This window comes from Ahaetulla prasina, chromosome 1 (assembly GCF_028640845.1).
Source record: "Ahaetulla prasina isolate Xishuangbanna chromosome 1, ASM2864084v1, whole genome shotgun sequence".
NCBI classification, from domain to species: Eukaryota; Metazoa; Chordata; class Lepidosauria; order Squamata; family Colubridae; genus Ahaetulla; species Ahaetulla prasina.
In genome coordinates, this window is record NC_080539.1 from 30,542,689 (window position 1) to 30,552,160 (window position 9,472).

The window sequence follows — 9,472 nt, forward strand, 5'->3', positions numbered from 1 at the left end:
ACAAAAAAAAAGGATTTTGGATGCTACAAGAGTTTTGTCTCTCTTGTGTGCTTTTTCCTTCAGTGAAGCCTGCAATGCTTTATTTATGTCTTAAGCACCTATGCCTGCTCTCATCCAGGAGTAATGCTGTGAATCTGGGGGGGTGATAAATCACCCCTGGTGATAGATCAGTGGTGCTGACATTTCATCCAAGCAGCTGATACTTTATCCTCTTTGTGGATGGATAATAGTAGCTACAGAGAGGAGAAACAATGGAACCATCTTTGCTTTCCTACATACAAAGGCTCCTTTCACGTCATCATTCTCCTCCCTGTGAGAAAGTTAAGGGAGGAGAAATTAAAAGAGCTGCAGTAACTACACTGGCATACAGCAAGCGGGTAGGAAAGCAATGATGAGAAGAAGAAAGCATGTAGGCTGCCTACAAAGAAAAGAAAAACAGAAGAGAGCGATTTTCAAAATTGAACTGGAAAGCTCCAGGAGACATATTGCTTAATGGATGGATGCCACTTGGGATATTTCACTCTTTTACATCATAACGTGCAATTTGCATAGCAACTTCATTCAATCCCATAATTATAAAACCATTCAACAGCTCCCTGGGACGGCGCACCTTTGTGTGCAACAGCCTGTGGACTGATGGATCCATTTCCCTTCCCCTTTCTTGCGAGTCCCAGCCAGAGCCATTAGTCAAGGGGCATCAAGAGAAGATTCATGGCACTATTAATAGCAATCAAATAATTGACAAAACACTTTGTTGAATCAATGAACTAAGCAAAATCTCCAAACACCAAATTGGTTTTGGAAAAGGGAATCTTGGAGAAACAAAAGACGGCAACACACATTAAAAAATTCCAAGTAAAATTATATAATCAACCTAGCCATAGCAATTTATTACAGCTTGTCTTAGTTTTTTGGATTTTAGCAGATATTTGAAGTACTGCACAAAGGATGGCTGGAAAGATAATCTGGGCCTCCTACTTAAATAAGAAGTGAGGGGGGCCAGGGCAGACAACCAACCATACTAGGGAAGAATATGATTCTCACCCATCTCCTTCCTTGTAGGCCCCACACAAATATGCTACCAAATTTCAGCTCCAAAATTGCCAACAACCAGTTGCAGCTTCTTGTCATTTTGACACAGAACATATATGAGCTGTGAAATTGTTCTAAAAATATAAGGAAAATCTCTCATTTCACTGACCCCAAACTCAGTAACCATCCATACCCCATATGTAATGCAGCCCCACTCAGTCTGCATCATTGACTGCTCATGTTAAGAGCAGTTCTTAGCCATAAAACTTTCCTTGTCCTTAACCCACCTGAAAGCAATCTACAAGGAAATTAATCTTATAGCCAAAGTTCTCCCTGTCTTTTCTCATCCTTTTCTAGTCCTCTGGGTCCAGTGTCCTTACATGATCTGCTCCAGATTTGTTGGGTCTGGAACAGAATTTCAGCCATCTTGATGTAGAGGTAGAACAATATCACTCCATATTTGTCATAGGTGAAGGGAAGTCCTGTTTATTGGCATATTTGTATAAACTTAATGTAATAGACAAATGACCAGTGATCCAAAAGAGGAGCACACAGTATAAAGCCAGGAACCTAAATTCACAGCTACCTGTTTCCCCAAAAATAAGACCGGGTCTTATTTTCTTTTGGGTCCCAAAATAGGACTTATTTTTGGGGGGAGGTGTCTTTTTTCCCATTTATGGGAGTCCCACTTCTTCTGCTTGCTCATGGCGGCGCATGAGGCCTCAAGGTACATGATTGCCACTGCCACTGTGAGGCAGGGGGGTGGAGCTGCCCCATGCGCCCTGCACCGACTTATTTCAGGTCCCTCACAGCCAGGCCCCGTTACCTGCCTTGCCTTGCCTTGCAGCCGCAGCCGCAGCCACATCACCAACACACCACTCACCTTCTTGCTGAGTTGTGGCCATGAGCAAGCAGAAGTGGGCCGGCGATCACGTGGGTTCCTGCTGCACATAGTTGTTGGTATTCCCACTGAGGCAGATGTCAGGACATGAATGGCCCAGCTGTGGGGGCCCTGAGGTAAGCTGGTGCGGGGCATGTGGGGTGGCTCGACCACCCCCTGCCTTGCCTTGTTGCTGCGACATGAGCAACCAAATGGAATATGCAGCCAGCTGGCTGCACAGGCCCTTACGTAGGGCTTATTTTGAGGATAGGACTTATATTAGGTGCATATATAAACACATGCTAGGGCTTATTTTCAGGATAGGTTTTAGTTTCAGGGAAACGGTAGCAGAATTACTGTTGAAAGATGCATGATAACACAAGAGAAAGGCCTGTTGGAAAAAGGATCATTTACTTCTAAACAGCAATATTATCAGTCTTAACATTTTTCAGCTGATGGAACGCTAGATCGAAATGGCTTGTGGCCTCTTCCTTTCATGAATAATGATAGTTCAAGATTTCCGCTGCAAGGGTTAAATTCCACTATCCTTTAAAACTAATGGATTAGGATAGTATTCAATTTGAAATTGGGTCTAAGTCCCATTTCACTAAAAGGACAGCATCATACAATTTGTTCCTGGCACTAAAGATAAACTCACCCTTTCCCATATGTGCAATTAATATACTCATTGTTTTTGGCCAAATGCATATCATTCTTTCCAAATCAGATAGCTGAGGTGACTCCTGAAAGTTCCAGTTTTAAAATAGATACAGAAAAATACACTAAAGAAATAAAGGAGAAGGAAGATTTGAGCAGCCTATTATTCACATGACAAAAGAGCCAAAAAGAAACATTTGCAAACTGGGGAAGGATAGGTTATTCAGGATTAATGTTTCTCCACCATGAGTACTCTCAAAAGGAAAGGGAAAGAGGAAAAATTCAACATTTTACATCAAAGGAAGTGACTGCCTGGTTTCTATTGGAGACTAATACTCAACTGGTTTATTGAAAGCAATCTAGTTCCCATCCCTGGATGACTGCAAAAAAATGGCAGGAGATAACTATTGCCAGCCCATTGGAAACTGGACTTTTTGTTTATAGTTTCGTATATTATTTTTCCTTCTTTGAATAAAAAATATAATTCTGAAGAAGACAAAATGGCATTCATTTAGATATTGATTTGATGTGATGATTGTGATGAAAAATACAAAACATAAAACACTTAGCACTTCTATGGAATGGGGCAATCTATGAGATACAAGTCTAGTTGTAACTAAAATAGCATATGCATCCATCCATACAACAAAGATGGAAACAAGGAGTCTCTCAAAGAAAATTAGAAGAAGTGAAGATATATATGTCAAGATAAGCATGCATATTTTCAGTGTTTTTAAAAATGGCTTTCTTGTAATTTAAAAAATATGTAAGAAACTACTACCCAGGAAGAAGAGAGTGCTATTACAGTACATAATGTTTTATTTTATTTATTTAAATTTTGCCCTGCCTTTATGCTCTAATGTGGGTTCTACAATGGCTAGAAAACATTCATAAATACCATTGCAAAGCATAAAACAGATTAAATGTGACTCTGAAATAGAGGAATGTAAATTTGCCCCTTTTAAAATTGCATTTGCTGTCAAAAGGCATTTCAACTTTTTAATTTACTCGAGCAAAAATGTTAATCTGTTTATACAGAGTTTGTGCTCAAAATCAAGAAGACAGAACAAAATCCAAGAGCTTCTCATACACTCGCAGAGTTTTACTGCAAAAGCGCTGCGGCTTTTTGGCAACAGACTCATTAAAGAACCAAATGTATTAATTTCCTGGAAATGTTCTACTTTGCAATTTTCTGCTCAAGAAACAACAAAAAAAAGCTGGATGAAAGTAATTGAAGCCATTGGCCGAAACCCAGGTTTGATTAATGTGGTCACTAGCAACATCTAAAGACCTTGTGCATTTTACAGACCTAAGAGGTTTGTAAAGGGCGTGCATAAGAGCACAAGCGTGCCTACCATTCCTGTCCTATTGTTTCCTTTCGTTATATCCAATTAATATAGTTATTAATACTTATATATATGCTTATATATTGTATAGTAATTTCATGCTTATGCTTATATATACTGTGTGACAAAATAAATAAATAAATAAAATAAATGGCTATTTATTCTATAACTGCGAGAGGAAAAAGTATCAGTGCATATCACCGAGGCCAAAACTGGTTTGTTTTATTTTTCATTGTGTGACACTAATCTTTAGTGGAAGGAATCTGCACCCTGAAAATCTAGCCGTTTTTGTGCTCCTTCATAAAAACATATACTATCACCTTAAGCAGCATACAAATATAAAATCAATGTTGCTGAAATCATATTTCATAAACAAAATATTTATTTGTGAACTATTTAGAGTGATTGGGAATTGGACAGTATATAAATAAATAAACAAACGCATGAAAATAAATATAATTTGGTCATTCTCTCTCTTCCTCTCTCTCTGTGGGTGGGTATATATATTTTATACAGGTCATGCTACACAGCCGAGTAAATGGGCAGGAGCTGTAAAAAGGCAAATGACATACCAAGAATATTTGGAAATATTTGGAAAGACTACCAAAATCATACAGCCCTAATCTGCATCTAGAGTACTGTATATAGCTTTGGTGATCACTTTTTAAAAAGGATGGAACAGAACTAGAAACAGTACAGAATAAGGCAGCCAAAAGAATTACTTTACCAGAATAGGTCATAATGTTGGGGACTTTCTAGCCTGTAACCTTAGAAAAAGGCAATTTCAGCAAACATAAGCAAGGTATGTAACAGAACAAGAAAAATCAAAATATGTTTTTCCCCTCTCAAAATGTTAGAAACAAAGGTAATTCAGTTAAGCCAATTAGGAGATTTGGAACTGACAAAAGTATATAATTAATCCATGGACAAAACATGGCAATGGCCACTAATTAATATGACTTTTTAGGGGGTGGTTTAGGAAAATTATTGGAGGAATATCATAGAAACATAAGACTTATAACAGGGGTCTCCAACCTTGGCAACTTTAAGCCTGGAGGACTTCAACACCCAGAATTCCCGAGCCCTGGGAGTTGAAGTCCTCCAGGCTTATAGTTGCCAAGGTTGGAGACCCCTGACTTATAGAGTTGAGGAGGAACATGGTGAGTTACATGGTTAGGACTCTAGGTTGATAATCATCAAGTCCGTGTTCAATAATCTGAGTGCTGCTGCATGACAGGGTGAGGTCTTGTCATCCCAGCTCCTGCTGACCAAGCAGTTCAAAAGGGAGTAATCACGAGTAGATAGATAGGTACCACTTCAGTGAGCACATTAATGGGGATATGAAAGGAGCCTCCACTTAGTCATGTCCTGGACTACACTGATGTCAGCGGCTAATCCTCTCAACTCAGAAGTGCCTTGATGCTCACACGAAAGCAGCAGCATAGGGTTGAAGAAAACGTGAAGATCTTCTAGTCTAACCCTCTGCCTAAGGCAGGAGTCTTCATAACATCTCAGACAAATGGTTGTTCAGTCTTTTCTTGAAAACCTGCAGTGATGGGAAACCATCAGGGTTTATTACTCTTGAAGCTTCAATGTTATCTCTGGACTTGGCAGCATGTCTCCCAATACTATTATTGAATTAACAGGACAATGTGCCCCCCTCCCTTCTTGCCACCCAGAGTCATTTGCTACAAGATGGGCAGCAAATAAATTCAACAAATAATTAAATTGTGAGGAGGCCCCTGATGAGCAGCTGAAAAAACAAAAATGAACGCCCATCTAAGAGAATGCTTGGTAAGGATCCCTGTTAGTCATAAATGATGGCAAGGTTCTTAGCTCAGTGTTCCTTTACACAAAATAGGAGAGATTAATATCTCTTATTTGTGCATAAACAAGGAAAGGTCTCCCACAGATACAAGGTGAGAGGCCCTGTTGAAAGGTTGGGAATCACTTTATATATAGTTTAAACATATTGGGTTTGGAATGTGTTCTTTCATTGGTCAGCATCATTTGACTCATCCGTGATGTAGCCTATGTAACGTCTAACATTTCATAGCATCCCTTAACATTCTTAGGATGATCTTGTCAATGCCCAGTTGTATGTTCAGTAGGTGCGGTTCTCACAATAGAATTAGTTTTCAGGTTACTAAAGTTCAAATATTTGGGCAATTCTCATCTTTGGCTGGTCTGAACTGGTTCTTATCAGAAGCCACGTTCCACTTGGGGAATTTGCTTGTTACTTCAAAGAACTAGAAATATTAATCAAAAGCACTACTTACTGAAAACAGTTACGCAAAGAAGCCCCCTCTCCTGCTCCCATCATTCTCACTCATCAAGAGGGAGCTCTGTGGTGGTTATTCTCTGTGCTGTCTTGTCTGCCCACTGAGGCCATGGTGGACCCTGCTCTCATGGTCTTCAAATAGCTTATAAACATCTGATTCTTCTGGAAAGCCTTTGGAGATTGACCATGGAGCCAGTAGCATCAATTGTTGATATTTGTGATTAATGCAATTGTATTATTATTTTATGTATTGTTACTGACAGAGTGGATAAATCAAACAGACCAGTGGTGGGCTTCACTTACCTTTGCTACTGGTTTGCTCTCACGCACGTGGGCCACTTCTGCACATACGCAGATAGTATTTGATAATGTCTGGGTGGTGGGTGGAGCCTCCCGCTGGCGCTGCTACTAGTTCACCTAAACTGGGGCGAACCGGTAGCAACCCACCACTGAAACAGACAGATTACACTCCACAGAAAGCCCTTTAAACTGAATAGCCAGATTAGACGGACCTTCAATGTATGTCCTCAACTTACCATACAGCTAAATAACCTTTCACTATGTCAGGAAGTGCAACGGTTAAACACACTGAGCTTGCCAGCTGGAAAGCTGACAGCCTGAGTTCAAGACCCGAGCGTTGCGCAACAGGGTGAGGTCCTGTCTTTGCCCCAACTCCTGTCCACCTAGCAGTTTGAAAGGATGCAAATGTGGGTAGATAAATAGGTAGCACTTTGATGGGAAGCTAACTGCACTCTGTGTGCTTCCGCATATAATTATGCTGGCCACGTGACCATGGAAATGCCTTCGGACAATGCTGACTTCCTCAGCTAAGAAAAGATGAGCACTGTCCCGTAGGACACAACTGGACAGGGGAAAGAAACCTTTACCTTTACAACAGGTCAGTTCCCATAGTGGGACTAGACAAATTACTGTACAGCCACATTTTTTTTAAATTTGCATTTATATCCCGCCCTTCTCCGAAGACTCAGGGCGGCTTACACTATGTTAGCAATAGTCTTCATTCTATTTGTATATTGTAAATATTTATATACATTGAAATGAACTTGTCTTACTCTTAGGAGTACCTGATCATTAACCTTATTTAACACCCACCTGAAACCCCTGGGAAGGTCATCTGTTGATTCAGGGTAAGGGATCACTAAGAGCATATGCAGTGGTAGGCTCCAAGTCTTTTAACAACCGGTTCTCTGCCCTAATGACTGGCTGGATGGGCATGACTGCGTGGGGTCATGTGACTGAGTGGGCACGGCCAACTCTACGTCACTTGTGTGGGTGGTACCTGTATGGGACTAGGCCGGGTTGGAGAGGGAATCGAGGGATCTCTGGTGAAGAGGGGGGAAAGAAAGATCCAATCTGTTTGTGTGTATGCGTGTGTGCGTGAGAGAGAGACTGTGTCAAGGTAGACTGGAAAAGCTGGCTGAGAGAGGAAGAGAAGCTGGGTAAGCTGGACCCAGAAACTTCCCGGGGCCCCTCATCCCAGAAGCAGCAACCTCACACTCTCCCCTCTCTGCTAGTCCTCTTCTTCGCATGGGATCATCCAGCAGCGGAGAGGGAGAGGGAGAAGGGAGCAGCGGTGGCTGCTAGCATTGAGGGAAGAACAGGAGTAAACAGAAACGCTGCCACCTTCTCCCTCTCCGTTTTGGGCCATTTTCAGGCTGTTTTCCAATCCAAAAATGGCCTGAAAAGAGCCCAAAAAACAGCCCAGAAAATGGCCTATTTTGGGCCGTTTTCAGGCCATTTTTTGGTCTGATTTTGCCTGGAAAAACAGCCTGAAACGGCCCCATAAATGGGCGTGGGTGAGGCCAGCCAGTGGTCCAATTTGCTGGTGGTCCAATTTGCTCCAAACCGCACAGAATCGGAACCACCAGTTTGGGTGAACCAGTCTGAACCGGCAGCCCACCTCTGGGCATATGATATCAATAGTACATCACTATTCCAATTGAATCAGTCATACCATGGAGGTTCTGAACCAGTATTTGGAGGCTGTAAGGCTTTGGGTGGGGCAAAACAATCTCAGAATAAATCCTTCCAAGAAAGAGCTATTTTTTTGTCAGTAAACAATTCAGCAATTTAACAATAACTGACCCAGTGATATTGTGGACTGGGCTCATGCTTCACATGAAAGAGTTGGTTTGGAACCTGAGGTCCTCCTGGACTCTTGGTTCTTCCAAGAAATCAGCTGAAAGCTGCAGACGAGTGGATGGGCATTGTCCAGCTACATCCAGTGAATCAATTACTATACTATATATGATCAGAATGACCTAGTAAGTTATTCTTGCCTTGATCACCACCAGATTAGAATATAGTTACTTGCTATATTAATGGATGCCTTGGAAGATGACCCAGAAACTGTCATTATACAGAACACAAGGGCAAGGTTACTGATAACCCAGATTGCTTCACCAAAATCCAATCTGTTTACACTATCAAAGGAGAGCATGTTGGGTCCCCCCCCCCCACACTCTTTGTGAAGTTCGTGGAATGTGAACCAGGCCAGACTTTTTGTGACAGCCCCTACTTCATGCAACATTGATACCAGGAAATTTGGGCGGCTCCAAAGTTTTTGAATTTCAGGAAGGAAGTGAAAGTAATGCTATTTGAAGAAGACTCTGGCCTGTATCTTTGCTGGAAGTCTGTAATTGCTGAGAACTACTTTTTCAGTTGGTTTAACATATTGCACTTTGAAGTCCCAAAGGTGCTTTTTCAGGAGGCAACTTGACTTTCTTGTTTTTTTTTCTTTTGAAGATGTTTTGCTTCTCATCCAAGAAGCTTCTTCAGGTCTGACAGGATAGTAGGGAACGGAAGGATTTATATTCCTTGCAGACAGCTGGTCATTTGCATCCTTTATAAATCCTTCCATTCCCCACTATCCTATCAGAGCTGAAGAACATTCTTGGACGAGAAGTTAAACTAGTCTTCAAAAGAAAAACGAGAAAGTCCAGTTGCCTCCTGAAAAAGCACCTTTGGGACAACCATGACCCGGATGACTGAGAATCTCTACAGACTTTCACACTTTGAAGTATTGTATGCCCCAGAGTGTCTTTTGGGGTGGTCCAATATAGTTGGGGTGGTCAATATAAACATGAAATAATTAAACTTGAATAACGTGTGCCTTTGCAGGAGGGGCAAGCCCAGGCAGGCTAAAGTAGAAACCTACTGAGGGAAAATGCAAGTCATTCCTTAAACTCAGGTGAGGTTAAGAGTCTTCTCAAATTCTAAACACTACCTGAGCCAAAGAAGGGGGGGAGGGGAAGG